This window comes from Panthera onca, chromosome A2, assembly GCF_046562875.1.
Source record: "Panthera onca isolate mPanOnc1 chromosome A2, mPanOnc1 haplotype 2, whole genome shotgun sequence".
NCBI lineage: Eukaryota > Metazoa > Chordata > Mammalia > Carnivora > Felidae > Panthera > Panthera onca.
This window is the reverse complement of record NC_138340.1, coordinates 136,105,335-136,122,702: the sequence shown is the minus strand read 5'-3', so window position 1 is coordinate 136,122,702 and position 17,368 is coordinate 136,105,335. Positions and strand designations below refer to the sequence as shown.

At 39.0% G+C, this 17,368-nt stretch overlaps 1 long non-coding RNA gene across 3 annotated transcripts in view; it reads left to right on the top strand.

Annotated features, from left to right (window-relative positions):
• LOC132679430 (uncharacterized) overlaps positions 1 to 8,442 on the top strand; it is a 50,190-nt gene extending 41,748 nt beyond the window's left edge. For all 3 annotated transcript variants that reach the window (XR_013552917.2, XR_013552916.1, XR_013552918.2), the window contains 2 exons: positions 7,866 to 7,923; positions 8,248 to 8,442. This is a non-coding gene — a long non-coding RNA (uncharacterized LOC132679430). The remainder of the gene's footprint in view (positions 1 to 7,865; positions 7,924 to 8,247) is intronic.
• The last annotated feature ends 8,926 nt before the right edge of the window (positions 8,443 to 17,368 follow it).

The window sequence follows — 17,368 nt, the reverse complement described above, 5'->3', positions numbered from 1 at the left end:
CCTTTGATTTTAGCTGAAGCTAAAGTGTGTACTTCTGTGCAAGCTCAGGCTGCCTTTGCACTTCTCACTTCAAGTGAGAGGCAGATTTTTCAGCTTTCTGCCCCAAATCTTTCTGTTATACCAGGGAGCCTGAAAATACAGGTGAGTTAACTTCTAGGACAACCTTATATCAACAGGAGATGGAAGCTCCAGCTTCTTGTCCCTTGGGAAGCATAATGTATGCATCAGGACACTCAGGTGAATTGAGCCCCTTTTGTCCACAGTGGGAATTTGGTTATGGACACTTATATTGGATTTTTCAGGTTTTTTGTTTAATGTTTATTTACTTTTGAGAGAGACAGAGTGGGATTGCGGGTGGGAGGCACAAAGAGAGGAGGAGACAGAGGATCCAAGCAGGCTCTGCGCTGTCCGCATAGAACCTGATGTGGGGCTTGAACTCAAACTGCAAGATCATGATGTGAGCCAAAGTTGGATGCTCAACCAACTGAGCTACCCAGATGCATGGATTTTTCTATTTTTTGAACTCACTTTCCCTGGGTCCTTTGTCCTATGTCCTAGGATCACCACCCAAATAAACTACCTGACTCTTTTTTGGGAAAACACACTTGGGTATTTTAGGTAATAATGAGAAAAATCCTTGCATCTTTCATTTAAAGAACAAAATTAGGACTTCTGAAAATGGTTGAACTTGTGACTATAAATTCCAGTCTTTCCATTTCTGTAAAAGGGTTTATAGTCTGAGGGCTGGAGATGTGTTTCAGTGTATAAAGCTAATTGAGGTGATAGGGAAGAGGTTTAATCCTTTGTCAAATGGAGGACCAATTGGAGAGGATGACTCATTCTGTCTTGGCTGTTCCTGCAAAGAAGTTGGATGTCTCCAGATTTAGAAATAATGCATGTAAATGTGCATGCAACTTTCCTTTTTTTAATATAGATTAAGCCTTATTGGAAGGATAATTCTGTCTCCTTAGGAAAGGTGACAATTGCAAAATTTTCCTGTTTTAGGAAAAGAAAATATTCAGTACAAAGCCTTTAAATGTGGTTTATAAGCTAAGATCTGGCACCTTCATTCAGTAAATAATTCAGTTGAAATGAAAGAAGCTTTTATGCAAACTTTGGAAGAGTCTTAATATGTATATGTTGTATATGTATGTATTTACTAGTTGAATTTATATTTGAAGATGTATATTTGAAGTAATGTACTTAAATTATACTTCTTTCACAATTTATTTCTCATCTTCAGAAAAATGATTTACAACTGGCTTTCAATGATACATAAATATGACCAGGTAGGAAGTATTAGAATTAAAACAGAAGAAAGAGTAACAAGGTGGGGCACAAAGCAGATATGCATTCAAATATATGTGCTTCTGTGCCGGCCTTTGTCATGTCTGCTCCGCTTGAGATGAATATAGAAGAATACCTGTGGAAGGCTGACTTTCTCTCCAAAATATAACTTGGATCTGTTCTAGCATACAGTTGAACATAAAATGGAATCCAAAAGTGTAGCATGGCAACTATTAATTTAGTTTGAAAATACTTTAAAACAGCTATAATCAGATACTTGCTTCAGGTGAAAAACCACAAAAACAGAATTCTTAACCACCACCACCACCGCCCCCCACCAGCACCTATAGAATACCTGACTTTGAGGAGAGCTATTTCCTCCCACATCCTCCAAGATGTTCTGTTTGTTCAATGTTCACCAAAATAACTGAGATCACTCCTTGTATTGGCTTGTTGTTTATAAATTAGTTGAAAGTTCTGGGACACCCTCCAAAAGCAACTATTTTCACATTTAAAAAGTTAGTCTGTAACTCTTTTCTGACAATAATGAGTTTGCAGAACCTGTTGTTTGTGCAGGCTACTCACGATTTGAGATAATAATATAACTGCATCATTAGCTTATAAAACATTGTTCATCTTTGTGTTCTCTACGGGACTGTGTCCAACTCATCTGAAAGCGGCATCTGATCATTAAGAATCAAGTTATAAAGAGTGGTGGGGGGTAATAACTTTGCTTTACCCTTGTGGAAAATTTCGGCTCTTGTATCAGATATCTATTTTTGATAAATTTAAGGATTATTGTAGGCTGCTTTTCTAGTTGAAGAGCTTTAATTCATTTTATTGTTACATGATTTAATTATTAAATATTAATTATTAATATTAATTATTTATTATTAATTATCTGGGCGACCCAGGATGACATTCACAAACCAATAGGACTTTCCAAAATCTCAGTTTATCTAGGTTGAACCCACAATTTCCCTTTGATGCCAACCCAAGAATGTTGATATTGGTTCTTTTTTGTTTTTCCTTTTGTCTTCTCAGCACTGCTGCTAACTCCCCAAAACAATCATTCCAACTTTAGAACTTTGCTTTTTCTCCAGGCTATGCTATTGTATTAACAGTCTTTAGCTAAATCACTTAACCTTCCCATGTCTCAGATTCCTCAGCTGAAAACACTTACCTCATGGGTTGTGATTAAGTGAGTTAATACATACAAACTGTGGGGGATGAAAATATTTTTTTTCTTCTAACCCGCGTAGGTTCTCTGGCTGGGGCCCTGTAAATTGGCTGACAAAAAGACAGATTAAGTTGAAAACATTCGCATGTACATTTGCATGTACGTTGCATATCCGAGAGCACTCGGCAACGAGGCACTCAAAGGAGTGGTTAGAATTTGGGGTCTATATACCTAACTTAGAAGGGAAGGGGATGGCAAAGGGCACTTGGGGAAGAGCAAATGGCTTTTTGGAAGGGTAAATGGATCCTTGGAGGGCTGTATGGAAGATATGATGGTTTGTGACAGTGTGTGTCTGGGTGTGGTGCTGACTTCTTGTCTCCCAGAAGCTATTAGAGTGGATCCCGGGAGAGGATTTGTGGCACTTGAGTTCTTTTGGGAGGCCCTGCTTTTAGGCAGATAAGGGATTTTCAAGAACTCAAATGCTTTCCTCTCAAAATAATCCTGTCAAAGTGGCATATTTGGGGATGGCATATTCTGATCCCCTTCAATATGTAAGACCATGTAATGCTCTTAGAACATTCCTGACAAATAGCAAACACTCTCTGAATGCATGTTGCTGTTACTGTGGTGCTCGCTGACTCGATTCTGTTGGAGCATTCATAAGTGAAGATTTGAGCTGAGCTGTACTCGAACCAGAGTCTGTGCCCACCCAGTTAAAGGTGAGGGGGATCTAATCCCTCATTTCTGCCTCCTTCAAGATTCTGACCCAGTTAAGAACAGACATAAGACAGTAGTGCTGAAGGTCAGTTGGTTAAGCATCTGACTTCAGGTCATGACCTTACAGTTTGTGAGTTCGAGCCCTGTGTCAGGCTCTGTGCCAAAAGCAGGGAGCCTAGAGCCTGCTTTAGATTCCGTTTCTGCCTCTCTCTCTGCCTCTCCCCTGTTTGTGCTCTGTCTCTCAAAAATAAATAAACATGAAAAAAAAGAAGAAGACCATAGTGCTGGATGGCGCAGGGACAGTGTGTGGATAGAAGCAGACCTCCGAGCCTCTGGGGCTGTCTGTAGCAGGGGTTGGGGCATTCGAGACAGCATGGCCTGCCACAAGCCAAGAACTGTGCAAGGTCTGGGCGCCTGAGAGTGTAGATGTTTGCTTCACATTTTAAAAATTAAGGCCTGTTGGCACCATAGAAGCTGGGCTTTTTCTATCCTGCTAACAACTATAGTTCTCTCCTTTGGCTAAGGAAAAATTGGGTGTGAACTGATTTGACTTCCGTGTTACCCTGATACTACTTCCCTATTTACTGTGTGTGAGCTAAATCACACTGCTGAAATATATGTGGCAGAACTGTCCTATGAAGTTGTGACTCATGTTTGCTTTTTCATTTTAAGGTTCCATCTGAATGTCAGTTACTCTGGCTGGTGCAGGGCAAGTGGAAGCAGGCCTCTGGGACCTCGAGTGGGATCCTGCAGGCCTGCCAACCACGGGCAGGTGTGGGCACACACAGACGATCAGCTCCACTAGGGATTCATGGAATTAGTTAAAACACATACATACAGAGCAGAAAAACCATGTGTTGAGAATTTTCACTCTGCTGGGTTTTTTGTTATTGTTGTTCATACATCTTTGATATCCTCTGTGGCATCCTCTGGCTGTGCTGAGCTGCCGGCCTGGAGCTGATGCACCATACAAAACCATGTAAAGTTCCCAGCATATAGCAAACATTCAATGAATATCACCTGCTCAACAGAGAAACGCAGCCTACCAGGTACCGGTTTCTCCCAGGTCTGTCAAGTCATTCAGTCATGCCTCTTTGCAGAAGAAGTTGCTAGTAATTGAGATTTGCTAAGAATGGAAGATTTTTTCCCTTGGCATTTCTGAGAAGGCAGAAATGTTTGTCTAAGTCTCCAACACTTTGCTTAGAGAAAGGAAATGTTGATGGAAGTTCCTACATTTTGAGCCAAGGCAGAAACACACAGTGCAGATAATGAAGTTTCTATTTATAGCATGGATTCATGTAGATTTCTCCACTGGAAGAACACAGGCAGTTGGACTACAGATCCCACATGTGTCCAAATATATTTTGTGTGACTTAGCCAGTCCCAAGGCCTCCCGGTTCGTCAAACACAAGCAGATGGTCCTGGCAGGGGTGACACCATAGCCTGTTTGCTGAACGCTTCCTCTGGAACCTTATTTTGGGGGAGGGAATGTGCACACTCAGTAGGGTGTCCATGATCGTGTGTCTGGTTTGTCTAGACTGTCCGGTGTTCTGTTGTACTAGCATCCCAAGTGATGTAGCATTTGTCACTCTCAAAACTGTTCCAGTTTAGGTGATAAATTATATGCTTACTTCAACATGAAGACACATCAGCTTGCCAAGAAACAAGTTCTAAAATCACATAAAAAGATTTCTTTCCTAATGCTTTAGACAATTTTGCAATGGAAGCCATAAAACTGATACAGATCAAGATGATGGATCTATCTGTAGCTTCATAAGAAATGAATAGAGAATTAGGGGCTTAGTTGGTTAAGTGTCCAACTCTTGGTTTCTGCTCAGGTCATGATCTCACGGTTCATGAGTTCAAGCCCTGCATCTGACCCCTCCCTGGCAGCAGGGAGCCTACTTGGGATCCTCTCTATCTCCTTCTGTCCCTTCCCTGCTCACTAGCTCTCTGAAAATAAATAAATAAACTTAAAAAAAAAAAAAGTAATGGTTAGAGAATTAAGAGACCCAAAGGGCCAAATATAGAAAAATTAATGAACAATCCAGAATTCTAACAGGCAACTAACATTAAAAGCCCCCAACATTTTGTAGACCTTACTCTTGGGGTCCCAACCAGCCAAAATGCAGGAGAGGATTCTTGGAGGATGCAGACTGTGCTCCAGGACTCCCACCACTCATTGGTCGTGCTGTGGAGCTCATGGCTCATGGGTTGCTAGAGTGCCATTTCTTGTAGAGCAGTATACTCTACCTCCAGCCAGCTGATCCCATCTGAGTCAAGAATGGTGGATGAGTCTGCGGAATTTCTGACTGACCATTAATCCCCACTGGATTAGGGGTTGGTGGTAAAATGGCTGGAGTCAGGCGGTGGGTTAGATCTATCTGGAGACAGCTAAGTCCCCTCCCACTTTCTGAAACTTTGCAGTGTGTTAAAGATGGCAGGATATGAAAGGCAGGAAGAAGACAGATTATTTAGTATTGGGGAAGAATCCTTTCAATGGGAACATCTTTCAGTGCAAGACATAAAGCAGTCAGGTGATTTGGGGCGAAGAGGGCAATTGTCATCAGAGTTATCAGTGGCTTAGATCCAAATTTGATAAAATACCCTTTGAGGGACTCTAGTTTTCATAGGATAGCATCCTGTACCCTCTATGAACAAAGAAAAAAGCCTGGAAAAGCCCAGCCCAGCCATAACGCTTTACTTTAAGAATTTGGAGGACTGAAGGGGTTGGGGACAAGGTAATAATCATAGATGGGAGACAAAGATCATGATCAGAAAGTTTGAAAAAAGATACAAAGTATGTAAATATATAATGAATATTAATGTTATATATTGTTAGATGCACGGAAAATAAAATTATACAAACATGTATGGGATTGTTTACATGCACTACAGGAAAACCATTATCCTGGGGGAAAGGGGAGAGGACAGAGATGAGCTATGGCAGGACTTTGCCCTTATTCTCCCCAAATTATATTGGAAGTGAATATTTTGAAAGCAGTGACAAGACTCTGATTTCCAGGTCCCAGGACCCCGGTGCGGCCTCTGAGAGCTCCATTACTCTTGGCTTCTCAGAAGGATCTTGGGTGTAAGGTTGGCTCACCTTGCTCTTCCCTCCTGGAATTGCCAAGATGTGCCTAAAACCCAATTATTGTATATTTTAGAAACCATGGATTCTGACATATATTTTCTCTTAAGGAGAATGGTGTGGTATGTGTGTGTATATATATATATATATATATATATACACACACACACATATATATGTATATATATATGTATATATATATATATATATATATTTAGTGTAATATTTTGATAAGTCACCTTGTTGGCCAATTAATGACCCATATACAGGGGAGGGAGGATAATAATGGCCTTGGGAAAAGTTTATATTGAGCAGGGAGTAGAATGTGTTGGGGAAAATCCAATAAAGCATGTGGGCGCATAGTGAAAGTGGGTTAGGATGCATGGGAAGGGTTTTTACTAGTTATAATAAGGACTCTATCCCTATTCACACTTTTCCAGACCGGTGGTTCTCAGAATGTGGTCCCCAACTCACAGCATCAGCATCACCCAGGCCCCACCCCAGACCCAATGAATCAAAACCTTAGGGGCTGGTGCCATCAATCTGTGTTTTATAAGCCCTCTAGGTGATTCTAAGACACACTGAAGTTTGGTAGCCACTTCTCTAGACTCAATTCTTGTTTCCTGTAATGAAGACGGGTCATTAAAAATCATTACCACCATTCAATTCAACCAAAAAGAAGAAATGGGAGAACAAAGAGGGTCATCCAAACCCAAGTGAAAGACAGGCTTAAACTAGTCCTTGAAGTGTACAATTATAGAATGCTGACAGTTGACAAAATTAAGCATAATGATTTAAATTTATAGAGAAACCTAAAATTAAGAAAAAGAACTAAGATAATACTAAAATTAAAATGCAATAAAATAAACTGAAGGTTAAAAATAGAATAAGGGGGAAATAAGTAAAACTTTCTATAAAAATAACATCTACCCTATATATCCTTCATATCATACCAGACACTATTCTAAGAAAGGTTACTCTTCTAACTCATTTAATTCTCTCAATAATGTCATGAGACAGGACCATTACTATTTCCATTTTATAGCAAGGAAAGGAAGGCACAGAAAGAGTAGGTACTTTGCCCAGAGTCACACAGCTTGATAGGTAAAGTGAAGAGCAGAAATCCAGCTAGGAGAGCAATGAAGAACATACCTATTAAGAGAGCCTAGATTAGAAATAAAAATAAAGCCTATGAGTTTAAAATGAAAGGTCAAGAAGTAGGAGAAGGTTGGAAACAAGAAGCAAAGACAAACAAGGTCTTTGATGGAGTGTGGAGGTGAGTGCTTTCCCAGCATCAGGGCATCAAGGCAGAGGGCTCTTCTGTGAAGAAGTGGGTGGAGAGCCTGGCCCACCTTCATCGCTTCCCTTTCATTTTACCCCCTCTCAGGACCTCTCCCCTCTCCACCGAAGCTAGGAGCAGATCTTCTCAGACCAACAGATATCCCTACAGTACAAATACCATATCTGTTACAGGGCCAGGACCTCATTTGGTTCTTTTTTAGTAAAAGTAGAAAACCTTTGGTATGTCCTGGTTAAATGGGAGTTAATTTGCTGTATATCAGTTGAAAATTTTGTTTTGTCTGAATCTAGGATATGATGGCTTCAGTATTTCTGAAGACACAGAATTTCCATTAATCATTCAGCAGAGGTAAGAACCCTAAGCTCATTGAAATAACTGCTACTATTATCTGGGTTTAAGGACAATTTAAATGGCTTTTTTTTAAATTATTTTTGAGAGACAGAGTGGGGGAGGGGCAGAGAGAGAGAGGGGGACACAGAATCCGAAGCAGGCTCTAGGCTCTGAGCTGGCAGCACAGAGCCCACCACAGGGCTCGAACCCACAAACCGGGAGATCATGACCTGAGCAGAAGTCGTCTGAGCCACCCAGGCATTCCTAAATGGCTTTTTGTATTTTAAGTTTTGTTACGTGTTTTTCCCCCTTCTCCTTTCTTACTGTGATTCTTCAATGAAGAGGAGCTATTATGAAGTTCCAAGAACAAGGACAGAATATCAGGGCAGCTCACATCCCAGCAATCCACCAGTCTTAGAGTGACTGAATGAGGAGGCATCCAGATGTGTCCTGGGTGCAGACCTAAGATGACCTGCCTAAAGCTATAGCTAATAAAAAGTAGTTGCTTGAAAGCTGGTGGGAAGTTTCATTGTTTGCTCTCCTCTCTAGGAGACCAAAGAGAGGTGAAGTCTTTCCTGAGCACAGATGATCGAAGCTGGGTGAAACACTCAGTCAAATTAGAGGTAAAACTGCAATTGAGGGCAGCCATATCTTTGGAGCATAAAACTGGTACTTGTACTACTTTTGGAAAAAAAAAATGTTTAGAATTAGTATTCCCTTCTAAGGTAGAAAAAAGAAATGTTGAGAATCATAAAACTGAAAGGGAAAGATAAATTGTGCAATATTAATATGATTCAGAGTGTATACATTTTAGTTAATGAGTAACACTTCGATTAGATAATATCTATATAGAGTATAAAGAATTTAAAACTACCAACAAATACACTGTTGAGATGAATTTTTCCTCTCGCTCCTATTCTCTGGTCCTCTGGGTTTTTCCACTCAGGAGGCAACCAAATATATATTACTAAATTTTGTTCAAAGATTTTTTTTACGATTTTTTAAAATACTTTTTAAATACTTTTTTAAAATGTATGTATGTATGTGTGTATGTGTGTAATCTCTACACCCAACATGAGGCTCAAACTCACCACCCCAAGATCAAGGGTTGCATGCTCTTCCAACTGAGCCAGTCAGGTGCCCCTAGTTCAATGATATTTAAATGTTTTGAGTTGTTGATCGATTATTTTATATTTAATTTTATATTGGGAAAGGGGCTACATTATGGATAGCCTTATGACAAATTTCCTGGGCATTAGCCTATACTTGGCAAATGCCAACAAACAACATTTCCTCTGCATTAGCACAGAAGGACCAATGTTTCCTCTGAAATAGAATTTTCTAGATCTTGGGATAGACATATGGGTAGAATCTGGAATGTCTTTTGCTATTACATACAACTTGTCAAAGGGATTTTTAATAAAATACATTGGAAGTTGCCATAGGATCACCCTTTTTTTTTTTTTCTTTCTTTCTGGATATGTGTGCTGTTGTGTCTACAGTTACCAGTGTTGGTTCACCTGGACCTGGATACTCTGAAACTAATTCCTGGACAATTAGGCTTAAGGGTAACAATGTTAGATGTAAGATCCCCAAGCTGACCCCTAAGCTTTGTGGTTCCTTTTGGGGCATTTGTGATAGACTATTCTAATGGTTTGCCAAGAAAAAGACTATAATAGTTATCTCTGGTTGTGTAACTATTTATCCTAAATGTGATGGTTTAAAACAACAACACTCATTATGGTACAGTTATTGTGAGTAAAGGAATCCAGGGGCCTCTGGTTCAGGGTCTTTCACAGGTTTGCAGTTAAGGGGTTGGCTGGGGCTGCAGTCCTCTCCAGGTGTTTCTGTGGGAAGATGTGCTTCCACACTCATTCATGTGGCTGTTGGTTGGAGACCTCGGTTCTCAGCCACATGAGACACTTCATAGTGTAGCTCACAGCATGGCAGCCAGTTCCCTAAGAACAAGCAAGCAGGAGAACCAGAAGGGGTCCTCAACACAGAGTTTATAATATTTTAGAATTCAGTCTTGGAAATTAAATTACATGCCATCCACTCTATTCTATTCTGTTTGGTTCTATTTCTTGAAGACAGGTCAATAAATCCAACCCATACTCAAAGGGAGGGGACGACATAAGAGCAGATTAGCAGTATACTGGGATCCTTGGAAGCTATAACAGAGGCGCCCACCACAAAGACACTTTACTATAATTGCCTGCTCATTTAAAACTTGTTTCCTTCTTTGTTCCTTTCTTTAACCTGTATATTCTATAAAAACAAGGGCTGTGTCTCTTTTGTTTACTATTCTAGCAAATGTGTACTCATATGTAGTCAATAAATATTTGTTTAATGAACAGGTTAAAGGATAAATTTTAAAAGTGGTTGTGGTCATAATTCTTGTACAAGTTAGTATCTGTCAAATTTTTGTTTAACTCATTAATTAATGAGAAATGAGAGCTCATATATTTATTATCAGATAAGGAATGCTGAGACGATTTTTACAAATGGGTGCAAACTGGCAAAACTGGTCAGTATTCACAGGACAATAATCAATGGCATTCCACTGGACAAAATTTGTGTTCCTATGGACAGAAATTATTCTCATTACTAATAGTTTTCTACAATTAACTTGTATCTTTACTGTGTTGTAAAATAATATAGTCAAAGGCAAAGGCAGAAAAAACCTGTATTAGTGAACTAGATGGTGTGTTCACTAAGTTTCAAAATCTGCCAGAATTGTTTCTTACAAACCAGTGGTACAAGACAGAGAAAATTCACCCCAAAGAAAGGCCAGGCAAGAGGATAATCTTAGCTCTTTTCTCTTCAAATTCATGTAAGCAGTTATGACACTTAACTGGGGACTTAATGTTCCTTGATTGTTAAGGAATAGGATTTCATAAACACATTAGAGAGTATAAACCATAGAGAGTGAAACCAAACCATTTCAATGCTTCAGGGATTGAAGGGGTTGTATAGTAGATTCCAAGGTCTGTGAGATCCAGGGTTCTGTTTGTCCACAATTGCCAAACGTAGGTGGATCAGCTACATAAAAATCTTCTTGGTGGGGGAGTGTGTGTATCAGGGTGCAATGTCTTTGTCAAAAATTTTACTCATGGGCTCTATCCTAGACATACTGAATCTACGTGTATTACAATGAGGCCTGAATAATCTTATTTAAAGGTACTCCTCAGATCATTCTATGTGACCAATTTTATTATGCACTGGTATAGATCACTTCTCATTGAAGGCATTCATGGTTCTGTGGCCATGACCAAAATGCATCTTAAGAATTTTGGGAGCCTTTGAATCTACCATAGAGATGTTATAGATGCCTTTCCCTTTGAGTTTCTCCAGGTGAATATGGGAATAGAGATCCTTAGAAAACATATTATGCTATCAATTTAGCTGTAAAATCACTACAGGAAAAAAAAAAAAAGAAAAGAAAAAGAAAACAGCAAGAGGTGCAACTACAAGGCTCTGCCTATATCCTCAAACCATAGACCATGGTATACACTGAACTAATTTTCATAGCCTCAGTAAAAAGCCTTTTGTTGATAGTATCAATCCATGGAAATTTCAATAGATATTTGCAGAATGTCCTCCTAGGTTCTACTGGAATAAGAGAAAGACAATTATTTACATTTTTTCTACCATGCAGATTTTGCTGAATCATTTCAGTACACTTGAAAAGCTACAACTATTTGAAATTCAAATGAACATTTACCATCTGTGGTATTCATTAACATTATAATGGCATGATTTCAGACATTTCCATTGATGAATATTAGTTTTCTTGAGCTTTATACCCACTAGTTTTAATTTTGTAGTCCATAAAATGTAACAGGTAATCTGATTTAGAATATATGGTATGAATTACAGACTTTAGAAATGATCAATTCCGATATCCTTATCAGAAATGGGAACAGTTATGGGCTGAATTGTGTCCCTGCAAATTAATATATTGAAGTCCTAACTCAGACACGATCTTTAAAGAGGTAATTAACTTAAAATGAGGTCATTAGTGGAGGGCCTGGGTGGCTCGTTTGGTTAAGCAGCTGGCTTTGGCTCAGGTCATGTTCTTTTGGTTCGTGAGTTCGAGTCTGGCATTGAGCTCACTGCTGTTAGAGTGTCAGTGCAGAGCCTGCCTCAGATCCTCTCTACCCTCTCTCCCTGCCCCTCCCCTGTTCATGTTCTCTCTCTCAAAAAATAAACATTAAAAAAATAAGGTTAATAGGGTAATTCCATATGAAATATGTCCTTCTAGGAGGCAGTTTGGACATAGGCATTGTCCTGTGCGTTTGGGCTGCTATAAGAAAGTATCATAGACTGGGTGCTTATAAACAACAGAGTTTATTTCTCACAGTTCTGGAGGCTGGGAACTCCAAGATCAGGGTGCCAACAGATTTGGTGTCTGGTGAGGACCAGCTTTCTGGTTCATAAACAGCCTATCTTTTGGCCCTGTCCTCAATGGTGGAAGGGGCAAAGGCTCTCTGGGGTCTCTTTTATAAGGGCACTAACCCCATTCATGAAGGCAACACCATCACCACCTAATCACCTCCCCAGGGCCCCTCCTTCTAAATCATCACATTGAGGATTAGGATTTCACCATATGAATTTTGGGGGTGCACATTCAGTCTATAACAGGCATATATGGAGGGAAGATGATGTGAAGACACAGGGAGAACACAGCCATCTGCAAGTGAAGGAGAATGGACTCAGAGGTGACTACCTCTGCAGACACCTCGATGTGGGACTTGTATCTTCCAGAACTGTGAGAAAATAAATTGCTGTTGCTTAAGCCACTTTGTTATGGCAACCCTAGCAAACTAACACAGGAACTAAATTGCCCAAAATTGAAGAACAATAGCTGTATGCCTGAGACTAAAGTATCCAAGACTTCTGCCTCTCAGTTTGGTATATTTTCCTTTATGTCATGATGCTATTAATACACAAAAAATTAATTATTAAAAAGCTTTAGTTATGCAAAATTATAGGACCATAGCAGAGTAGTTTGAAGATTGTTCTCGTTCTTCATTCACCTTGAACATTAGATGCTCTTAACAAATGTTGGATGGGGACACCTGTGTGGCTCAGTGGGTTATGCGTCTGACTCTTGGTTTGGGTTCAGGTCATGATCCCAGGGTTGTGGGATCGAGCCCTGTGTCGGTCTTCATGTTGAGTGTGGAGTCTGCTTAAGAATTCTTTCTCTCTCCCTCTCTGCCCCCTCTCCTCCTCCCTCACTCTCCTTAAAATAAAAAATAAAAACAAACAACAAATTTTGGATATCAGTGTGGGGTTGAGCATTAAATGTAAAACATTTATGCTCTGAAATCCAAAGACTAAGGATTGTACCATTTCAAATATATGGGGTCTATTAAAAACTAAAAACTTTGGCACTTGTTATTATAATAATGTCATCTTTGGCATCACCTGTGCTTGCCTGTTTCTCCGCTTACTTTCTTATATACTATGTGTAGTGTCTGCAAGCCCATGACTGAATCCAGCTTTTATACTAGGGTGACAAATAGCTTTTTAGCCTGCAGTTGTAGCTGAAACCTTAAAATTTGGTGCTCAATGATTTAGACAAAACAAAGGTTTCAAGATTCTTTGAGAGTGAGAGGGTTTTTTTTTTTTTTTGACTACATTAGAATTTTGTTCTCTCCATACTTCATCTGTAATTTGTCTACCAACCTAAAGTAACTAACCTGAAATAATTATTGAATTCAGTTTTGTAAAGTCATTAAGATCTTTCAGGATCACGAATAATAAGCAATTGGAGGATGTGTATTGTTAAAGTAGAACCACAAGTCCTGCCACATACGTGTCAGGTAGAGTTGCCAGATAAAACACAGGATGCCCAGTGCAATATCTGGAACATGCCTGTACTAAAAAACTGCTCGTTATTTTACTGAAATTAGAATTTAACTGAGTTTCCTATATTTTATTTGCTAGATCTGACAGCCCTAATTTTATATGATTTAATGGTAGATTGAATACCAACATTTCTCCATGTGATGAAAGACCCCAGAACTTTCTTTTCCTAATGTGTGCAGAAAAGATTGTGTTAAGCACATCTGATGCTTACTTTTTCAGAACAGAGATTCATTTATTGGAGAAGCAATGATCTATATAAGAAATAGATTGTCAATTAACAATACCTTATAAAAACTACCAAACTAACCTATTTATGAAGGAAGAGCAAGTTATCGCTTATTGCATTAAGGGACATCATTATATTGACAGTGTGCTTCAGAAGCGTCTCAGGAAGGGGAAGTCAAAGGCAGGTATTTGTTGGAGTTGAAGAGTCTTGTTTAAGACAGGTCTTTCAATGTGGCAGGAGGGCTGTTGGGATTGGGCAAGGTTTATGAAATAATAGTTTAGGATTGATGGACCCAGCAACACGGATTTTGAAGTTAGCCTTGAAGAATAAACAGTCTTTGATGAGACTGATGAATGATCTATTACTCAGATGAGGGAAAGTTTAATGGCTGATTACTTGGATAAATGGATTTTCAGAAAGTTCTTGTAGCAAATAATAAACAACAAATAGTAAAAGCAACAATAACAGTAGCGAAACAAATAATTCTAACGTATTTACAGCTTCATCTTCTAAAGCAAGAATTTTGTGGAATGGGTGAGTCATGTAAACACAGACTATTCTGTGGTAAAATTATTGTAGTGTAGTCAGCTGCACAGTCATGGCTCATTGGTTCTCTAAGTGTGGTCCAAGGACCACTGGGATCCTGAGATCCTTTTAGGAGGTCAACAGAGTTGTCTCTTTTCCAGCTGCATGTCTGTGTGAGGCCAGTTTTTCTGGATAAATTTTAGCCAAGATGATATATTGCAAGGATTGAATCAGATGAGAAATCTTTCTTCTATTAAGTCAGACATTAGAGATTTACGAAAATGTTAATACTGCTGTTTTCATTGCCTTTTTGGGTTGTGATTATCAAGAACTATAAAGGGTCTAAGGTTTTACTCTACTTGAAAGCTAACAAATTAGCTTACCACAGTTTAATGGAGGCTGACAGGAGACAAGAGACTCCTGTGTCAGAATCAAAAGATTTTATTATTCTCAGCAAAACCAGTAGCCAGAGTGTCGGTATGTTTACATCACTTTCCCCCAGTGAGTACCAGTTCCTCAGGGGCAGCACAGACAGGCCTGGATGGATGCCTGTACACACAGTGGGTTGCAGACAGGAGAGAGAGGCTGAGTTTGGGGAACCTGCTGTTCGTAGCTGGCAGTCAGCAAGCCTGCTTTTTGTCCTGGAGAGAGACCCTAGTTTACCCCACAAGGCTACTTGCTGCCCATTAAACCATGAGAAAACCTAAATAATGAGCTGTCAGAGCATTGGCTTCTTGATATACATAACAAGTTGTCTTGGAGCATGAGACATCTGTGGAGGCATGTCACTCAACAGTTATTTTTCATAAAAATATTTGTCAACATATACATATATTGCTATTTTTTAACAAGTTAAATAGTATATAAACTTGTCTCCATTTTAATTTGTAATTAGTAAACATCAATAGTTATAACCCTTTTAAAATGTGCTCTTTGGCATCCTTAATAATTTTTTTTAAGACTATGGAGATGTCCTGAGACCAAAAGCTTGAAAACTACTATTGCAGATAGTTTGACTTCTCACTATTATTGTCCCTCTATTCTTTTACCCTAGTCCTAGAGACAATTTATTTATTGCTGCCAAGGAATGCCGATGGGTTTATACAGTGCATGCTCTGGAACAAGCTCTTTTTTTTCATTAATTTATTTACTTTTGAGAGAGAGCAAGATCACACATGCGTGAGTAGGGGAGGGGCAGAGGAGAGGGAGAGAGAGAATCCTAAGCAGGCTGTACTCTATCATGCAGAGCTGGACATGGGGCTTGAACCCACGAGATCATGAGATCATTGAACCCATGAGATCATGACCTGGGCCAAAATCAAGAGTCGGACGCCCAACTGACTGAACCACCCAGGCGCCCCTGGAATAAACTCTTTTAAGTGTTCCCTTGGTACCTCACCACTGCTGGTCCCCACTGCTCTGTCTGTCCCAGAGAAGGCTAGAAGAAGTAGGTGGCTTCTGGACCCAGATGGCTCTGAGAGAGTGGAGACATTCCATCGAAGGCCCTGCTGGCTGAATTTGCTGAGGAGCTTTTGGGTTTTTAATCCTTTGCTACTTGATGTCAGGATGGCAAGAGTCAGGCCTAAAAGCGTCAGACTGACATATGCCATTAGTTAAATTTTCACTTCTTTTATTAGAAATCCTCTGAACAATTTGTTTGTTTTTTTCATTTGGGATTTCTTTGTTCTTCATGTTTATTCAGGAAATCATCCTTTCTTTCAGGTTTGTCTGACAGAAGTCTTTGGACTTTCTTTGTTATGTATATTTATACAATATATATTTACATGTGTGGGATATATATCGCAGGACTCCTTGGTCATATTTGCATTTTGACGGCATGGGGCCTCTAAGTTGTCTTTGTTTCCTTTCTTATTTGCATTTTATCCAGACAAGACCTCCAAATTCTTATTACAAAATAGCCACTTAATGATTCCTTAGCACTGTCTAGAATATGGTCACATTGAAATGCCTCATAATTCTGAATAGTAGGCGACACCAATACAGGATGTCTACTTTCTAACTTAACACATGTCTGTAATATTTCTTTAGTAATGAGCAGATGCTACTTTTTTCAAACAAAAAATTACACTTAATTACAAAAATGGAAAATAGATTTTTTTCAATATAATAATTATTTGGCAGCCTTAGAATTTGAATGCTTCCGCTCAAATTCAAATGGAATACAAGCCATCAGACTGAAAGTTCCTTAAATTCAGGAGTTATGTCTTATTCACCTTTCTATCCTGAATAACTAAAAAAGAGTCTGAGCACACCAGAGGTGCTCATTAAGTGTTTACAGTATTAATGAGATGAATAATAACAGAAATTTATTAAGTGCTAATTTCATGAAGTCATAAAACATCCTTATGGAGTTATCTTCTTACTAGATCATTTGAACATCACTATTCAGACTTTGAAATTCCTGAACAAAATTTCTCAATAGACTTCCATCATAACTGAATATGTCTAGTCTATTCATTTGAACTCCCTAAAACTCCTTTTTTTTTTTTGTAGAATTGTCAGATAATGGCTATTCCATGTGATTTATCCTGAATAGACCTAGGTCAATGTTATTTTTTTTGTTATATATAATCTAATTCAGGTAAGATAGGGCAAAGAAAACAGGTAGCTGATCCCTCAAATGAAACAACCTCATTGTGCTTCTGTATTGCTGTAAAGGGGTTGGATTTGGGGTGGAGATAAGGTACTATGATATGTTAGAGACCTACGAGGTGTTTTGTTTATATTTTGTTCCTGACCACTCCTGTTAATCATGGACTGAAGGGAAAAGAGTGTGAATTTGGATCAGAGGTTAGAAACAAATACAGAATGCTGTAG